Source organism: Anser anser (assembly GCF_964211835.1).
Source record: "Anser anser genome assembly, chromosome: 15".
Classification (NCBI taxonomy): domain Eukaryota; kingdom Metazoa; phylum Chordata; class Aves; order Anseriformes; family Anatidae; genus Anser; species Anser anser.
Genome location: NC_139736.1, coordinates 5,594,024 through 5,612,559, shown reverse-complemented (window position 1 = coordinate 5,612,559; position 18,536 = coordinate 5,594,024). Strand labels below are relative to the sequence as shown.

The following is an 18,536-nucleotide window of genomic DNA, read 5'->3' as shown; positions in this document are numbered from 1 at the left end:
CTCAGAGCAAAATGATCTTGATAAATTGGAGAAATGGCCTGAAATCAATACACTGAAATTCAATAAAGTCAAGTGCAAAGTGCTTCACTTAGGAAGGCTATATCAAAATCGCAGATATAAGATGGGGAAGAACTGGTAAGCCAGCAGGAGAGCGGCCAAGGCTCGGGCAGCAGAGTAGCCCTCAAACTGAGCAGCAGACAATAACCTGATGCTTTAGGAAAGGAAAGAAAAGGCACATCTTGCCCGGAGGTGTATTAATAGTTTCGGGTGGAAGACAGCAAGGTAATTTATTTGGCTCTATTCAGTGCTGGTGAGGCATCAGCAGGAGACATATATCTCCAGGTTTGGCCATCACAGTTTTCAGTGATTCAGACAAATTGAGAGAGTTCAGAGAGTTTGGAAAACATGCTCCAGGAAGATGGACTGAAGGAACTGGGTTTGTGCTCCGGGACAGAGACGGCTGAAGGCAGGAGGATGTGTAACATTAATCCAGCGTGGAAAAGGTGGTTATAAAGATGATGGTGATGAATTGGTAGATGGTTGGATAAGATGTAATGGGTTTAAAGTACAGCCAAGCAGTCGTGGGTTAGATGTTTGGGGAACGCTTCCTAAGAGTAAAGTTGGCCATGAGATGGTGCATGGGAGCCCCCTCCCTGGAGGGCTTCAAGATCCTAAAGCGCCTACTAGGGGTCTAAGACTGGAGGAGAAGTTGGAGATGGGGATGGCTTTGCCATGAGAAATTGGAGATGACTTTGCCATGAGCAAGCTGCCCATGGTAACATCTGAGGAGGGTCTGCACCACCCATCCCACCGTGGCATCGATGTGGCCGTGGCAACTCCGTGCCTGATCGTGCAGAAACCTTTAGGAACCAGGGCACCCTGCCCCAACAGCAGGGCTGAGGGGTGCCACATGCTCACATGTGGCTCATGCACAGGGAGCGACCTGGGGTCACCCCAAGCTCTGGGCCGCTGGTGCGACTTGCCCACCAGGAAGCTCCTCCATCCATGTGGGGCTCACCCATCCCTATGCCTACTATTAAAGAAATCAAAAGCCAAAACCATCCGGCCAGGGGTCTCCAGGGATGCTTTGCTGTTACATCCCTGTGGCCTCACTGAGATGATTTTCGGCAGTTTGGTGGCTGGCTGCAGCCTGGTGCTCTCCTCCAAATCAATCCCTCTCAGTTGCATTTTTGATCATAATTAATGTTTGCTGTGTAATTACATTGATTTTTAATGTACTCTGAGAGATGAGGGGAATTCAGAGCCCGAATGCGTCAGCTGAGCCAAAACGGAGAGTGGCGGGGGCTGCAGCAGGGATGGGGGGGGGGGGGGGATGCTGCTTAAATACCCTGGGTTACCTGGGGCTTTGCAGAGCTACAGAAACACAGGGCTGCACATGGAAATGGTTGAGCTGCTGGTCCTTTTTTTTTTTCCCTGGCCAAACTGCTCCACTGGCTGGAGGTGCTGCAAGGAGGCAGCCCGTGGTGGGAGCCTCAGCACCCAACGCTGCTAAAACCCTGAGGATTTAGGTGGCCACACCAGCAACAAGCTTAGGGATCCTGTTACTCTCCCTGGGAATGCTGAGGCTCTAGGAGTTGTGGTGAAGGAGGTGGGTGCCCAGCGAGGTCTGGGGTGCCAACATCACCAGCAGAGCAGAGGCAGAAGCCAGATCCCTGCTGCACCTCCCCTGGGATGGGGAGGCACCCAGCTCTCCACGCGCCTACCGGCAGGCGTTGAGGCCAAAGAGGCAATGCAAACTCATCATCTGCACATCTCTGAGCTTTCCCCTTGTTAGAAGGGATGTCACTCATATTTTTTTAACGGTGTCTCGTTTTGCATCGCATGTTAATTACGTGCCCTCCTAGGATCACTCCTGCCTGAGCAGTTCAACAGAGGCCACATAGCACCAGCTCGGCATTGCCCAGACGGGAACGCTGTGACAATCGCTGCTGAAAAGCAGCCTTGTCTCACACAGGTGTTATTAAGCAGCCGCAGATGTTATACATTTTTTTCAATTAAAACCCAGAAATTAAAAAAAATAATAATAACGAGGCAAGCGCTGCGCTCGGCAGAGACAAAGGAGCCAAGCCGCCAGCAGCATTGTGTGCTGGGCTCGAATCGCCACGCCGGGGGGGGCGAAAACGCTCAGCTGGCCGAACAATGCGGCGGGCGAACATCTGCGGGGACTTTGTGTGAGAGCACTGGTGCGCAAAACGTTGGAGTTCTGCATCGGCCAGGGGCCGCGGGCCCTGCTGCTCCCCCCCCTTCTTGGAGAGGTAGGACCGGGCGTGGAGCCGCGGGTGCTGGCGGCCGCTCCTCGCATTTGGGTGGACGTCGCGGGAATTGGAAATGAGCCCTCTAACTAGGCTGCGAGCCTGTTGGTATAACAAGTTGTCTTCGGAGCTGGAGAGGTGCGGTGCACAGAGGTGGCTCTCCATTCTGTGTGGCGTGCGTGCCCTAAATGCAATTATTTGGCTCCTACCATGTCTGATATTATTATTGTTCTTGCTATCTTCGGTACTTTTATGGCCCCATCACCATAGTAACTGAGCATCTCAGAACCCTGTAAGGAGGGAATAATATTATTCCCAGTGTCGAGTTGGGGGAAGCGAGCAACAGCAAGGCGCAGAGCTGGGGCCATAGGAGGGCTTGGACAAGCCTGACCATGGCCAGGCACTTGGGGACCGTTCTCCAGCTCCTTCCAATGTTAAGCAACCACCCTAACTTTTCCTGGGCACCCCCAGGCCACGTTTCCATCCCATTTCTCTTCCTCATGTCTTGCATAAGCTAGGTAACAACCTCCCAGGTGGAGCTGCTCCCTCCATGGCTCCCCTTCGCTGTCCCTTGCCACCATCCAACAGGCACCATTTGAGGCAGGGTGGGCATGGGAAGCGTTGCTTTGCTCTGCTGAAGACCTTCCACTTTGCACAGGCTATTTGAATGCATCTCAGGCCAGCCCCTGCTCCAACACATCTTTAAAAGCAGTGTCAGAGCAAGACATGTCAGATTTTCTTCATCCCTGACGTATTCCAGACTAATTTCCACCCTGGGGGTTTCGCTGTTTTTCCTGAGAGACGGCTGATAGAGATTCAGAAAGAAGGGCCTGAACCAAGGTCTTCTGCAGCACTGGCAAATGATTCAACAGGTAGGGAAGGAAGGCCAGTGTGGTGGCCAGACCCCTGAGATGGAAGCCCACCGACCTGCCCCAGGTGGTGGTGTGCTGTGGTTGCTCCCTCCCCGCTCTTCCCACGCGGCTGTCCAGGCTTGCGGCGTTGCCATCACGTTCCCCGACACGCCAGCTCCTTGCTGCCTTTCCTGCCTCGGGTCATTCTGGAATAAAACAATCTTCAATTATTCCCTTCTGTTTTTTTCCCTTTTGTGCAATATATCATTTTTTAATTAAAAAAATGCCTCGTGGAAGTGTAACGGGCTATTAAATGTTTTGGTCCATAATTAACATCAAACCCCTGACTTAAAATCTTTATGGATTGAATGAGCTCCATTAGCTGCTACATGAGTAACGCTGCGCAGTGCTCCGAGGCTCACTGGGTTCAGATCACCCCATTTCCCCTATAAACTAGCTGGGGAAAAGGTCCTCACTGGGGACTCGCTGCTCCAGTCCCCGCAGCCACCACCCTGGGGATAAAACCTCCCTTGCACCCAGCTTTTCCCCCCCAGGAAAGGAGCCCGGAGCTGTGGGGAAGGCAGGATGCAGTGCTGGAGGGGAGGTCTCTGTTCCTGCAGCACAACCCCATGGGCACCACGTTTTGGCTCAGGCTGGAGCCTGTCCAGGTGTAAGGCACCCGACACGTAGGTTTGGGGCTGCCCACTTCCACCATGGGTTGTCATTATTGATGCGTGTCGCCAGCATGTGCTCGCTGCCTTCTGCAGAGGACTTGGTGGTGGAAGAGGTTTGAATCACCTGGCGATTCTCAGCTTTTGCTCCAGTAAATTAATTCCACTTCATACCCCTTTGTACAGCATTCCAGTGCTGGCTCTCATGGCAGGGACACATCTGTTGGGGCTGCTGGCAGAGTTCGAGTGTTCCCACCTATACTTTAAGGTGGAAATAACACTGGAGCTGCTGGACTGCTCTTTGATACTGCTGGATTATGGATGACCAGCTCTTGTTTGGGCTGATGAATGGCGCTGCCACCTTGCCAATTTATGGTTTTATTCCTTCTGGGCATCTCCAGTGGCATGTTCGTTATGGCCATCAGACACAAATTGACTCACTGCTGTATTCTTGGCTTTCTGAACAAAGCTGGACTTAGGAGATACGGGTGTTCTCATTAGGTTTTCACTGTGTACTTTGCTATTAGCCCACTCTTGTTATGCGGCTCTGAACTGTCTTTCAGGCTCTGCTTGTATGTGGAATGAGCTGTCAGTCCAAAAAGCCTTGGCTGTGTCTCATAGCCTGGCCACCGCTCAAATGCCTTACAACAGGGATCAGAAGCAGGCCCTCCCTGAGGTACGAGATGGTCAACGTCCAGTGCTCTTCTGGTTTCCCTTGATCCTACAATTAATTTTTCCCTTAAGTAAAGGAAGCTTGGTCCACCTGGGACAGGATCTCACTGGGATCTGCAGTGCCACACTGGCACGGCGGCTGGCCATCCTCCTTGACCCATCTTCTCCTTCCAGCCCATGAGAGCCCAAGGATGAAGGCCAGGCTCTAGCACTGCAGAGGAGACCTCATCTCCCCTGCGAGGGCAGCTTGGGACAGCACCGCCCTGCAAACATGAACAAGAAAGACTTGCTGCCATCATGCCCAGGAGCCACAGGCACAACTAGGGCAATCGGCAACCTGGGAAAAGAAAGGCAGAAGCAGGCTCGGCACCAGGGGCTACGTTAAAATTAGTCCAAGCCCCAGTGTGCTCCCGTCATGGTGTGGGAGGAAGCTGGGAGCATATCTCCCCAGGCAGGGCTCACCTGTCCCACAGCATCCCGGGTAGAACCAGGGGGCTGTTTTAATAAGCTGGGTATTAATTGCATCCCAAAGCCCCCTCCTTGAGGCTGATGCTGGGCAGTGAGGCTGAAAATTAATTACTTACAGGGTTTTAATCTTTTTGTTGCTGTCGTTTTTTCTTCTTATTCTTCTTTCTTTTGGTTCTCATCTCAGATGTACTAAACTTAAATGAGCAGAAGTTGGGATATGCAGCAGGGGGGGAAGCAAGCAGGGAGTCTTCTGCTCTCCTCCGCTTCGCCAGCCCCTCTTCCCAGCCCTGAAGGTCAGCAGCGAGGTTTGCTTCACATAGCCGAGAGCCCGCAGAGAAAACAAAGCCAGGTGAGGGTCCAGCTCCTCTGTTTCCATCCCTGCCCAGGGGTGGCATAAACTCACACAGGCACCACTTCAATCAGGAGAGCTTCTGCTGAGTCAGCTCCATTGGAAATTTGGCCTTTCCGAGAGACCGCAGCTCTCAGAAACCCCGGCCAAGATTTTATGGGTAAATATAAAATGAATTAGGAGGCAGGTTTTAAAATAAAGGATTGCTTTTGGAATCCAGGGGGTAATAATAATTTCTCCCAAGAACTCAGCATCTCTCAGTCTTTAGCCAGCGGTGCGCACTCAGCACCGCAGCGCTGCCGCTGGAAGCAGCTCGAGCAGCGCTGCTCCCAGACACGTGGCTGCCTTTTTTTTTTTTTTCTTCTTCTTGCCTCTCTGGTGGCAAGAATCCTCTGAGCCGGTTCAAAAACATCTTGGGGCAAGTCTGTTCGCTCAGAAAGCCATGGTTCAGCTCCACCCAATTGTTTGGAGGGGACAGCTCGATCGCATTGGTGTTTTCAGCAAGGAGGTTATCAAACAGGTGCCGTTTGGACTGGCTTATTTTGGCTCGTCTGTGTGGTGTGGCTGGCTGCTCGGCTCTGTATTGCAATAGGGTGGCTGAAATAGAAGGGGGGGGGGGGGGATCCATTTTGAAATATTTCTTTGCCGCAAGAAAAATAACCCAAAACGTTGACCTGTGCCCCCACAAAATCAAATGTTGCTGTCTTGGAAAGCCTCACAAGCCAAGGCGGCTGGGATTCACCCACCCAGCGGTAGCAATCACTGCAGAATGGCCTCACTTTTGGCAACCCAGCAGCACCAAACCTCCTGTTTATCTCACCATAGGACGTGCAGAGGATGCAGTCCTGCCCCAGCACATCAGCCTCTCCCTATGGCGATCCCAAGCAGTGTTTGCCATCCTGTCCCAAACCTGCGGGTGACAGAGCTCCCAGGTGAACCACTGCCATGCTCTGCCAAGCCTCGGCCTCGCCGCTTTTGTCCCAGTGTCTAACCTGATTTCTCTCGCTGTAATTTAAGCCGATTATTTCTTGTCCTGTCCACCATGGACATAAAGAACAGATTATTCTCTTCCTCTTGGCAGCCGCCTTTTAAGCACTTGAAGACTGTTATCACATCTCTTCTCCCATCATCTCTTTTAGGCTAAATAACCCAGTTCTTTCAATCTTTCTTTGTAGGTCATGTCTTTTAGACCTCTGATCATTCTCAGTGTTTCCCCTGCGCTGTCTGCAGCAGCGCCGCCTCCCTTTTGATATGAGCTGCCAGTACCAGACCCTGCCCCGCTGTAGACCTCACCAGCCCTGAACAGAAAAGAAAGATGATCTCGAGAGCCTCGTAGGCTGTGCTGCTGCTCTGCACCCCAGGCACTGTCTGCCTCTTGATGCAACACTGATAACTCATGTCCAGCCTGCGACCCCTACAATTCCTAGACCTTTTTCTGAGGAACTGCCACGAATCAGCCGTAGGCCCGGTGGTTCCCATGGGGTTTGGAGGTGAATCGAACATGGCAGCAGTGAAGCATCCTGAGCGTGGGTTGTGTTCTCTGGTACTTGTCAGTCTCCTCTAGGTCCTCATTTTGGTGGGTTCATGTACTCGAAGTACACCCTCGGTCAGGCTTTTGACAAGGCTATGTGATACATGGGTTGGATGCCATTTGGCCCATGCTGAAGAGGGTTTTTCAATGATCCTTTAAGTTGCTGGCTCCCATTGCCTCATAATTTTTTAGTGTTTTATCTCTTTCTTGCATGTCATTTCACGGTCTAGGACATGCTTGTGTTTAATACTAGATAATCATCATGAAAAAAAAAAAGGAAAAAAAGATGAGAATTAGTAATTTTCTGCAGTCCACAGGGTACTGAAAAGCAGACCAGCATGGCCTGGCTCCTTCCCCAGGAGCTATGTTTGAGTGAGCTGGACGTTTTTCCATACCTATATTTTTTTCCATTAGAAACTGGAGGTTTCTGTCCAGAAGGAGCTACTGGTGGAAAGCCAAAGGCTGGTTCCTGGGGCTCAGAGCTAGAGGGACTCAATGCAGTCCTGGGGGAAGCACTTCCACCACCCTGCCGTGGAGTCAGCCTCCTGCTCCCAGTGAACACTTAAGTCATTTACACGATGTGGAGAAGCCCCAGCCCCAGAGGTTCTGCTGCTATACGAGACCCAGGGAGGGGGCAAAGGAAACCCCCATGCTCCAGGTAAGCCTCTGAGCCTGGACCAGAGCTGACTGGTCTGCCTTTCCTCCTGCCTCTCCTCCTCCCCGGGGGCTACCCCAGCACCAGCTTTGTTCTCGTGCCTGCAGCAGCTCTGGAAATCCCAGCCACGGGCAAGGTCTCAAGGGGAACAAAATGCAGGTCACTGCTGGGACAGACTCTGCAGGCGAGGCAGCGCACACAAAGGTACTTGGGCTATGATAGTAATTAATGTGGACATTGCTGGTAATGGCAGAGCTGGTGCTTTAACTGCACAAAGGCAGGAAATGAACCCCATCAATTTTTAAGATGTTGGCTGTTTCCTGTAGAGACAGGAGCCAGTGGACTTTGGTATTCCTTAGGCAGCCGCTGCCCACTGCCAGCAGCTGGCAGAGGGGTGAAACGCTGTCCTCCTGCTCCGTGGGATGGACCTGCCCCACCGTCTGCAGGAGAGAGCCTTGGAAAGCTGCAAATGCACCTTCAGAGAGAGTGCTAGCAATGCTCTGGGTGACAGTGGGGTCTTCAGCCACTCAATCAGAAGGTGTGTGCATGGTGACGGGTTAGATGAGGCTCGCTGTGTTGCTGGTTGCAGTTATTCAATAGATGCTCGCAATGGGTACCAACTCAGTAAAACATATTCGACTGTGTGTGAGAGCATTTCCACACCAAACCCCTCCCACGCAGAGGAAGAATCCCCTTTTGGCTGGGACCTGAGGGGTATTCCCATTATTTGGGAAACTGCCCTGATCCCCCTGAGATCCGGGCGGCTTTTGTCCCCAGTTCCCATGGGGTCAGGACAGAGGCTGTTGCAGAGCGGGTGTTTTTATGAACTGTCTGCTCTCTCCCTTTGCAGCTCTAATTACACTGTATATTTTGGAAATAAAAATGTCCTTTTCAATAATATCAGTCAGGAAGGCTCTCCAGCATTTCCAAGTGCAGAGAGGTGGAGAGACGAGTGATCAAAGGCAGGCTGTAATGAGCTGTGAGAGGCAAGCCCAAGGTCGGTGGGGGCAGAGGGCCCATCGCGATGCTCAGCCGCTCCCAGCTCCTGCACCTTCCCCCATCCCCATCATTTGGAAATGCACACCCCAAACACACAGTGCTGGAGAGACAGGCTGTCCCATGGGCAACATGGTTTAAATGCACACGGCGGAGGGCAGAAGCATTTGTGTTACTTTACAGATGGGACAGACGCTCACCACGGCCAAATCCCAGGGGAGGAGGCATCCAGTTGCTCTCAAAGAGCTGGAAGCAGTGCAGGAGTCATCAGCTGGGAAAGGCATGGTCTTTGCAGCAAGCAGAGATGATCTAGGGCACTGATAAGTGTAAATCTAGGGCAGAGATCTAGATAATCAAGGAACAGAGAGCCAGGATGTGGGCACGGAGCTGAGATGTAGGGCATGGAGGAGCAGAGATGATGGCAATCAAGGAGCTACGATGTAGGTAATCAAGAAGCAGAGACTGGGGGCACGGAGGAGCAGGGAGCTAGGTGACCAAGGAGCTAGGATCTAGGGCATCAAGAAGGGCTGTTTTAGGGCATTGAAGAGCAGAGATCTGGGGCACTGAGGAGCGGGACATTATCTGACAGGCACGTTGCCAGCACCACTCCCAGGCTTACAGCCTGATGCCAAGGGTTGTGCAGGAAGGTGGAGATGGGAGCGATGCCCAGCCCCACGCTGGGAGCAGCCCTGCCCAACCTTTCGCAGCCCAGTGGAGAGGGGGACAAACCTCCACAAGAAACCCCACAGCATGCAGCGAGCTCATGGGTTGCTCACAACAGCTGAGCCACGACTGGAAGCGCAGGGTGCTCCAAAGGGGACCACGAAGTCGCTTCAGCCCGTGGGAAGGAGCCAGCCTCCACATCACCAGGAGCAGTAAACATGATCCCTCTGAAAAATAGAGTCACGTTAACAGTTATTGATCTATAACTTTTAACCAATTTCTTTTTTACAATATTGGATTGAGTCCTAATTTTAGCTTTTTATGTTCAGCACTAGGCAAACTCCATTCCATCAGCAAAAAACAGCCCCTATGGGCCAATCTGCATCTTCCATTGAGCTGAATGATAGAGGGCTGGAACAATATTTTTCGACAGATCAGTTCCTGTTCAGGGTAGCAGTGGCCATTATGCAAATCAAGCTATAAGAAGTTTAAAAGTCTGGAACCATCATATTTCTTTATTTCATTAACATCAATAGGAGCGGGAGAGTTAATACGACAGAATGAGCCCATTCCAGGGCTTACACAAAACGCTGCCCCGATCAGTTAACAAGATTGGTGATTTCCCCTCACGGGCGCTCCCGGCAGCTGCGCTGGGGGCACTGAGGCTTTCCTGGCAGCGCAGCTGAGTGCGGGGTGGGTGAGAAATGTCTCTGGGCAGATCTGTGAGCAGGAATCCTCCGCCTGAGCTGGCAGATGGCTGGGAGGGCCCCGATCCGTGCAGCAGGGGGGAGCCGGGATGCTGGGGGGACAGGCAGGGCATCAATTGCAAGGGCTCTATGTCCCCCTGGGGATTTTGCTTCCTACCCCCAAGAAAAGCCGCACAAAATCTCTTACACGGTGTCCTCAGCCACTAATTCAATGCATTGGCCAGGAGAAGTTGCTTGGGCAGAGATGTGTGAGCATGCACACTGGGTTGAGATTTACAGCAGGCATGGAACACAAAGATAGCGGTGGTAACCTCATCTCCTCCTGCCCTGGTGCCAGACACACACATTCTCCCAGCACAGCAGTGATACAAGGAGCCGAGGTCTGATATAACACAGGCATTTATGCTATAGAGAGACCTGTGCTCCAGCACATGCCCTGATGCCCTGGCAGTGACCATTCCTCCTTCTCTTCATCACATTTTGTCAGCACCACAAGCATAAACCTTCACAGTTCTCCTGTGCATCCCTCACCTCCACCCCACCAAGGCACAGCCAGTCATTAAAAGAGCAATTCAGAAAGATGCACGCTCCTCTTTGTGTCCCCATTCGGCTGAGGGTGTTAGCAGCCAGCTCCTCTTTACACATTAGGAAGCTAAGGTACGGTGCTATCATGGCAGCAAGGAAATTGTGGGGTCCTGGGACTCAGCCCTCGCATTCATGTCTTAGGAAAGGGAGTTGGTGATACCTGGCTGGCCAAAAAAAAGTCAACCCACCCTACGTGGGCCAGCAACCCTGCGAAACGCCGCCTCCCTTTCCCCAGCCATACACCCTTTCCCAGCCAAATAACCCACAAAAAAAGTCACAGACGTACGCGCACTCACATATACGTACATATTTGCAGAGATCTGGACAATAAAGATCACAGCATGCCACACTAATGGATCCCAGCACTGTAATAGCTCCATTACGAATGGCAACGTCTCTGTGCATTACTGCTAAAGACTCTACCTTTTAGCGTTGAAACTTTTAATTGATTTTAAAATACACAATCAATCACAGTTAATCAAGGAATCATGAAGAAGCTATTGTACACAAATACACATAGACAGCATATAAACCACAATTAATGACCACTTAAACAACAGTAGGAATGAAAATAGGATTATTTGTTAGTGTTCATGAACAGTAATGGATGAAGTAATGAAGCAGTAACATGGGGGTGTGCTGGAAGCCAAAGTTTGTAATATTTTACACCAAGTGGTCATAAGTGACTTTATCATGGGCAGGTCAATGACACGATGGCTCTCTCCCCACACACCAATGCAGCTGGACAGCTCTGGCCTTAATTTTAAGGAGAGTGATTAAAATGCAGCCACCTTACCCCATCCCCGAGCTGAGGACAGCAAACTGGGGCAGTGCAAAGGAGGTGACTTGCGTGGAGGCAGCTTGGAGGCTCTCAGATCTCCCCTTGGCCACAGCTCCAGGTGGTCTGACCAGGATTTAGCACAAAAGACTATTTGGCCTAAGCTGGCTTTATTCATGCCCACGTGGCAAGATACTCGCAAGCCCAGAGCCGTGCCCTCCCGAGGCACACACCAACACAACCCAACCTGTTCCTGCATGCACACCCACTTCGTGTCCAGCTGCACTCATGGCCACCACTTCGCAAATACCCCAAATCCCTTCACCAGCCATGCAAATGCACTCTTGCATCAGCATCAGAAACCCCAGACACTACAGCACACACGCACAAAGTCACGCAGGAGGATGCAAACATACACTGCCCCCCCAGGGACAGGCAGAGGCAAGGGGAAAGGGAATCCAGCCAGCAAGAGGTGGCTGGGTCCTGCTGTCCCCCACAAAAGGGTGCTCATCTTGCTGCTATTCACTCAAAATTTGCAACTGTGCACCATATTAATTTAATTCCTCCAAATTAAAAAGCGGAACCCCACTACTAGCTGCCTGGTGCAAAGGAGATGCCACAATGAAGTGATCTCTGGGAAGGAGAAAGGGGTAGCACAGAGGAAACCTCATCCCATCGCACCCTTCCTTAGAAGACAAGTGCCATCTAACTCCCAAACTTGTCCTGGGGCAGAAGTATGGGGACACACTAGGAGCGCAGGCATTTCTGTATCAAGGTGGAGGTGGCAAGCTTGACCACCTTTCAGCACGAGATAGTAGCTCCTAGTATTCATACCTCAACCCACAACCTTATTGCACTGCTGAAACTTAGGGCCGGAGGCCTCAGAAGGTGCTGATGGCAGGTCAGACCCATAAACACATCTTTCCTGGTGTTTCAGAGCAGGGCTGAGGGTGCTGCAGCCCCTCACTCTGAGCCCAGCCCGCCGGCAGTTCCCCTCCCCGCTCACACAGATCAGCACCTTCCTCTCCTCCATCGTCTCTTTTATTGGCTTGCAAGTTAGCCCCAGGATGTTTTATCACACCACAGCACATAATACAAATGAAAAACAAAGGGGAAAAGTTTGAACCTTTTTTTTTTTTTTAATATATTCATCCCTGTGCAGGGAACAATGATCCATCTGATTAAATCTGCATGCTGGAGTTTATTAAACCGGGTTGGCCTCTCTCGCTTTCTCTCTCCTTTAGGCATGGACAAGCTCATTAAAATGAACACGCTCTGCTCCCTCCCCATGGCAATCCCGCTTCTCACTGCCTGTGCTGCTGCTATCTTGTAGGCATCACCAGGAGCTGATGAACAGGGCTCTGCAGCTCAGCCTTCTCTGGCAGAGCACAGCAGCCGAGCCTTGCTGTGACTTTTTGGCAAAGGGCAGCAGATGCCTTCAGATTACACCAGGGCCTCTTGGCTACAGTGGGAGTGCAAGCAAGGTGTAGGACAAGAGCTGCCAAAAACAGAGACGAGGGAGCTAGGTGGTGGGAGGGCAGGGACCGACCACCCCACTCCAGCCCTGATGTGCCATTTACCCCTTCAGGGTCTGTTTCTCATCTGTAAAGTGGGTCTGATGAACGCTGCTTCTCTCATTAGAATAATTAATGGGTATAAAATGCTTTGAATAAAGCACTAAGAATAAACTTATCAGTAATGCCAAGGTGATGGGTGGGTGTAGGATGTTAGGATGCAACCTAAGTTTGTTACACCCCGGCGATAACAGTGGCTTAGGGCATATAATCCCTCCTTTACTTGACTTTGGGTTATTTTGAGCAGGAGATTAAAGGAGATTATCTGCATCACCTGAGATGCTGCACTCTATCTCTACCCTCTTCCCTCCATCCCTGGGGCTCACCCAGACAGCAGAAACCCTCCCTCCTTCCCCCATCTTCCCCCACGTTCCCATCTTGGGGCAGCTGTACGGCCACAGGGCACTGCCACATGGTGGTCCCGCATCGCCAGCCTCTTTTTGTGGCCCTCACCCAGCCACCCCATTGCGTCCTGCATGCCCGGGTCCTGGGCTGGGCCTGGGGATGCTCCTTCAACGCAGGAAAGGGAAGGCAGGACACCCCAGCACACCATGGCCCTAATTGGGATCAGCTCCTCAGCAGGCTTCTCCTTGAGAAGGAGGTGGTGGGAGGCTAAAATACCCCTTCGGGCACCAGGAGCTTGCAGAACAGACCACTGGGTTCAGCAGCAGCCACTCATCCCCACATTCAGAGAACAGAGATGGACTGCCTGCTTGCCGTATCTCACACCATAAAAAGCTCTGAAGTTTGTATTCCTTGCCCACGGAGGAATCCCCATCCCTGAGCAGCACCAGCCACAGGCATCACCTGGCCAAGGCAGCAAGCTCCTTCTCATGTTTTGGGGACCGCATGCTGCTCTCCAGCTCACTTCAGCTTGGATTTAGCAAAGCACTTAAGTGCTGGTTTGAATTCCTCCTAAAGCCTTGCTGAAGTCAGCAGCTTTGATGAATCAAGGCCTAAACCAGCAGAGCTGCTAGCAGTGACCAAGAAAGCCAATTCCCTTTCCTATCCAAGGGAAAGGGAGGGATGCTGAAGCATCCCGGGGGTGGGGAGCAGCTACCAAGCAGCAATAGTTCTCCTGGAAAGCAAACACCCACACGTGGCATCCCACCGAGACACGTGTGACCCATGCTCACACTCATGGCACGCTCACACCTTCATGGGCTGTTTTTCCTCATTTCAGACTACACCAGGCTAGAATCCATCTGCCACCCTGGAAATTAATAGCAATCATTAAACAAAAAGAGCTGGCAAAAAGAAGCCTGAGGTGAAAAGCAGCTATTTCTGCCAGAAAAAAAATTAAAACTATTTAGACATACAGAAAGTCATTTATTACTGTGAAGTCCTCCCTCCACCTGGGGTTTAAATCTCATTACAGTTTGTCCAAAACAGATGTTACCCTTTTAGCAGTAGATTATTAACGATAAACTCAATTCCTCCAGAGATGGTGGGTGTTCTGGGTTCACTTGTTTTTTCAACTTGGGTAACCTCCGCATGAAATGTTTATGAAAAGGACAGGCAATCCGAGTCCTGGCACCGTTCCCTGCTTCTATTGTTTGGGCCCGCTGAAGTTTTCCATTCCACTCTCCACATCTTTTGTAGGCCTATGAATGAGAAGGGAAAACACAGGGGCCCAGATGGTGACCACAGACGCTTTTGAGGATCAGGTATGATGTTGAGGAAGGGCTTTCATGTACCACAAAACCATGCCAATTCACCGACAGCTCCTGCTGCTGCCCTTCCCCAGCAGCCTGGCATTAACCACGGTCAAACAAAAGCAGGACCTCTTGGATGGACCCTGGCACGTACACAACCCATTTTCCCAAACTTGTCTGCTTCTACCCCCAGAGTTTTGGTTGAGGCCACGTGGTTGGGTTTTAGTCCTGCTGGCACCATGCAGGAGCCCCAGTGGTCCTTCTCAGCTGTGGCTGAGCATCCCCCACAGACAGAGGTGGGCTCTGCTTATTCCCACGAGGGTGTGGGCACACTTCGGTGGGAGAGCTGCTGACACCCCGTTTAGCCAGCCAAGCCCACGGTACAGCTGTATCTTTGTTCTGTTTAGATCCAACATAAAAGATACCTGCTCAGGAACCTGGAAGCCCCATTAACCGTGCTGTAAACACAATCAGATGAAACATTAATATCAGCTCCACACGAATACGGCCATCTGGCTGCCCAGCCATCTTCCTGACCACTTCGGGTAGGAGGAATTGCATTCCTAGCACTCTCCAGAGACCCTGTTAAATAGATGTTCTCATGATGCCTCTCAGAGCACGCCTGGGAAGCTGGCAGGTGCCAGCTAGTTTTCCACTACTGATGGTGAAGGCAGTAGCAGCATCTCAGGGCTCCCTTAGAGAACACTTTTTGTGACCCATGCTTTTTTTTTTTGTGACCCATACCCACCTCCCTGAAGGTGCGGGGTATCCCTGGGATGAGCCCATTGCCTGTCTGCTCGAGTTGTGCTGAAGGCATGGCTGAATAACTGCAGGGGCTGTGCTCCAGGAAGGAAAAGACTCTGAGTTCATGGCTGAAGTTAAGTTCTACACCAGCATCTGAGTGAACAAACACCCACAGCCCATGGGAAGGGCTGCCAGAGGGTACAGTCACTGCTATCCTCCCATCCCTCCCACCACCTTGTGCTAATCTGCAGCAGTCCTTCATCCTCTCAGACCCCCACCCCAAACCCAGCTGGACCACAGATGTGCAGCACCCAGGTCCCCCAAGCCACCACCAGCAAGCCAGGACCTCTGCATCCCACATCCCTCGGCTCCAGCTCCTCCTAGCACCGCAGGGACCTGCAGGGTGCTGTGAGGCTGAGCACCTTCCCTTCACAGCAGCTAACAAACTAAGGTGCTTTAAGTGCCGGCTGAAGGCATGCTATACCCTTAGGAAATGCTCTTTGGTCAGCAGGGTTTACCCTTTGCCCTTGGCAGTGTTATAGATGAACTTAACTGCTTTTAGCCACCTCAGACTGAGCCATAACATGGATGACAACACCGTGCCTCTAAGCCATTCCTGTCCCCTGAAAGTGCTGATTCCAGCCTGTAATCCCACCCACAGCACGTGCACATCCAAGTGCAAGCATCTGGTAGCTGTGCCCTGGAGACATGGGCTGTTCTAGAGCCATTGTATTTGCTCCAGAACAGGATGTATTCGTGGTCTGCTAGGGATTCTTGGCCAAAGGGAGCATTCTGTAAAATTTTTAGCAGGGGATTGAGTGTGTATTTTCACCACTGAAACATCATAAATCTGCAGCCAGTTACAATATTGTCTAAAAACAAAACATCTGTTCAGGTTAGGAGATGAGGAGATAGGCAGGGTTGGAAATCTCATGTAGGACCTATCTTGACTTAGGGAAGGAGAAAAGGGCCCTGCTCCCAGAGCTGACAAACCCAAACTCCTCCATGTGCAGCAGCAGGGCCACGCTGGGTAAGATGTGCATGGAAAGTGATCACGCTTGGTTTTCTCTGCAATGCTGTTACCCTGAATAAACATTACTTTGGATTTGGAGAGCTGCCCAGATGATCATTAACCTTCTCCTGGCCCATGACAGGAAGCCAGCCTGCAGCACTGAGCTAAAATTAGGCCTGTAGGGCACTGGGTCTTGCCAGATATTGCTATATCTGGGCACAACCCCCCTCAAAAAACAGCCAGAGAAGCCCTAGGCTGGGCTCCTTGGCTGCAGAGAAGTGGATCATTAAATCACAGAATAATTTTGGGTGGAAGAGACATCTGGAAAGCTTCTCCAGCACCATCAGGAGAAGCAGAACCAACTTGAAAGGTGAACAAGAGGTTAGCAGATGTGTTTGGTTACAGCAAGCCATGGCAATTCCTGGGTGCAGAAGGACACTTGCAGATGGAAAGGTGAAGTCCCATTTACCTACCAGGGGATCAGGGCAAGCCGTTACCATGAAGTCCCGAGTGTGCTGCACATTTTCACGTCCACCTGCCACTATTCAGCAGTACGATCCATGCAGAAACTGCCACTGCTCAGACACCCACAACTTCTGGCTCAAGGCTCCCTCACAGGGGAAGGGAAGGACAGAAAGGGAAAAGTGCTTCTGAAAGTAAGACCTTAAACCCAAAAATATCAGAGCAAACAAAATACTGTGCTGTAGCATAAAAGGGCAAGCTGTAGTACTTGCACCTCTAAAAGTAATTTCTTACAAGCTAATCATTTCATGGATTCACCATCAGATTTTGTTCCATATAGAAGTGGCTATTCCTGCCTGGGATGCAAAGGGTTATGCAGGCTTCCTGGAAAAATAAATTAACAGAAGAAAGCAGTAAAACCCCCTTTCAAATAGCACTGAAGATCTGAGCAGGGATGACAATACAGAGACGAGGCTCAGCTCAGTTTGTCAGCGCTGAGGAACACCAGCGGCTTCGCTTCCAGCACGGGGCGGGCTCCCTCCATTGTATCAGTGCTGGAAAAAACATGCTTTGATCTCCAGCAGTATTTACTGGGGGGGGAAAGGGAGTACTGCTTCTGCTCCAGACCTCCGCTTTCCCCCAGCCTAACATGGCTATGACTATCCCATAATAAAGCTGTGATTCAGGCTGATTATCTCTAAGGAAGAGCACCACAAAGTAAATACTAGAGAGGCTCTCACGGAAACACACTTTTCTTACTACTACTGTTCTACCTGATTAGAGCTCTCAGTTCTCCACATCCCCGAAAATCTTTGTCCTCTTCACCTCCCTCTCACTCTTCCCCTCTAATTGCACTCCTCGGCTCTTTGAGGGCTCAGCTGCACCGTCGCAGGCTGGAGCTGACATTTTGTCCGCTCGTGCTGATATTTCAGAAGGCTGGTTTAATGCACAGGTAACCAGCTGGGCTTAAGAGGTTGTTCACCAGGAAGATCATTTATGCATTTACTTAAACTCAGCAGAGAGTTTTGCTCAGTGGCCCACAGCAGTACGAGATAGGGTTGTCATCTCAATAGACCCTGGATGCTAAGCAGCCTGAGACGGATGTAAATGACTTCAGACTGCAGCTGAATGAAAAGCAGAATATCTGTATTTTCTGAAGTCCCTTTCCTGAAGTCCCAAGAGCTGACCTGGCTTGAAAACATTGTTATTTTAACCCAGAATTTATTTTGCCATAGAACAAAAAAGGGTGCCTAAAAATGTTTACAAGAACAGGCTCCATTTGACCATTCCCAAATTGCAGTGCTGGCCTCAGCGTGGCCAGCAGAGAAGGTGAAGGAATGATAGCTCTGAACTATGGCTCCCATCAGACACCACATCACCCACAGCTTACAGCTAAATTGGCCTGAAATCAAGTATTGCAATGGAAGCTTTCAGGAAAGACCACTGTTTTTCAGCCAAAGGTTTAATTTTGCAGAAATCACATTTTCCACCAGAAATCCGTTTTGCTGAGGAATCCCACACGCAACCAGCCGCGGAGCAAGCTGTCCCCTGTGGCAGCCCGCGTCAGGCAGCAGCAGGGGCTGGCTTCCCAAAGCAAAGGCAAAGCAGGAACTAGGGTGGCCCCAATAGAGGGGGTCCCTCCCCACCCAGGGCTACACGGACACAGCAGGCAGGGAAGGTGCTGGTGACAAGGTCCACTGACAGTCACAAGCAAGACAAGAGATGAACCAGGGCCCGTCCAAGGAGCGCAGCCAGGAGCAGAAGGAGATGGGTGAGGTACAGCACCAGACACCACTCGTAATCCAGTCAGGAGCCACCTACCACAAAGGCTTGAGGCCTATCCTAGAGGCAGGACCAGGAGCAGGACTGGAGACATGCAGAAAGCAGCCA

General features: G+C 51.2%; 1 protein-coding gene across 8 annotated transcripts in view; it reads left to right on the top strand.

Annotated features, from left to right (window-relative positions):
• Window positions 1-18,536, top strand: part of ELFN1 (extracellular leucine rich repeat and fibronectin type III domain containing 1) — a 98,838-nt gene that overhangs the window by 71,624 nt on the left and 8,678 nt on the right. Inside the window, exon 4 of one of the 8 annotated variants that reach the window (XM_083800610.1) lies at window positions 14,376-14,440. The exons of the other annotated variants lie outside the window; for them this stretch is intronic. The gene's annotated coding sequence lies outside the window, so the exon portion shown is untranslated. The remainder of the gene's footprint in view (window positions 1-14,375; window positions 14,441-18,536) is intronic. 8 annotated transcript variants of the gene reach the window in all.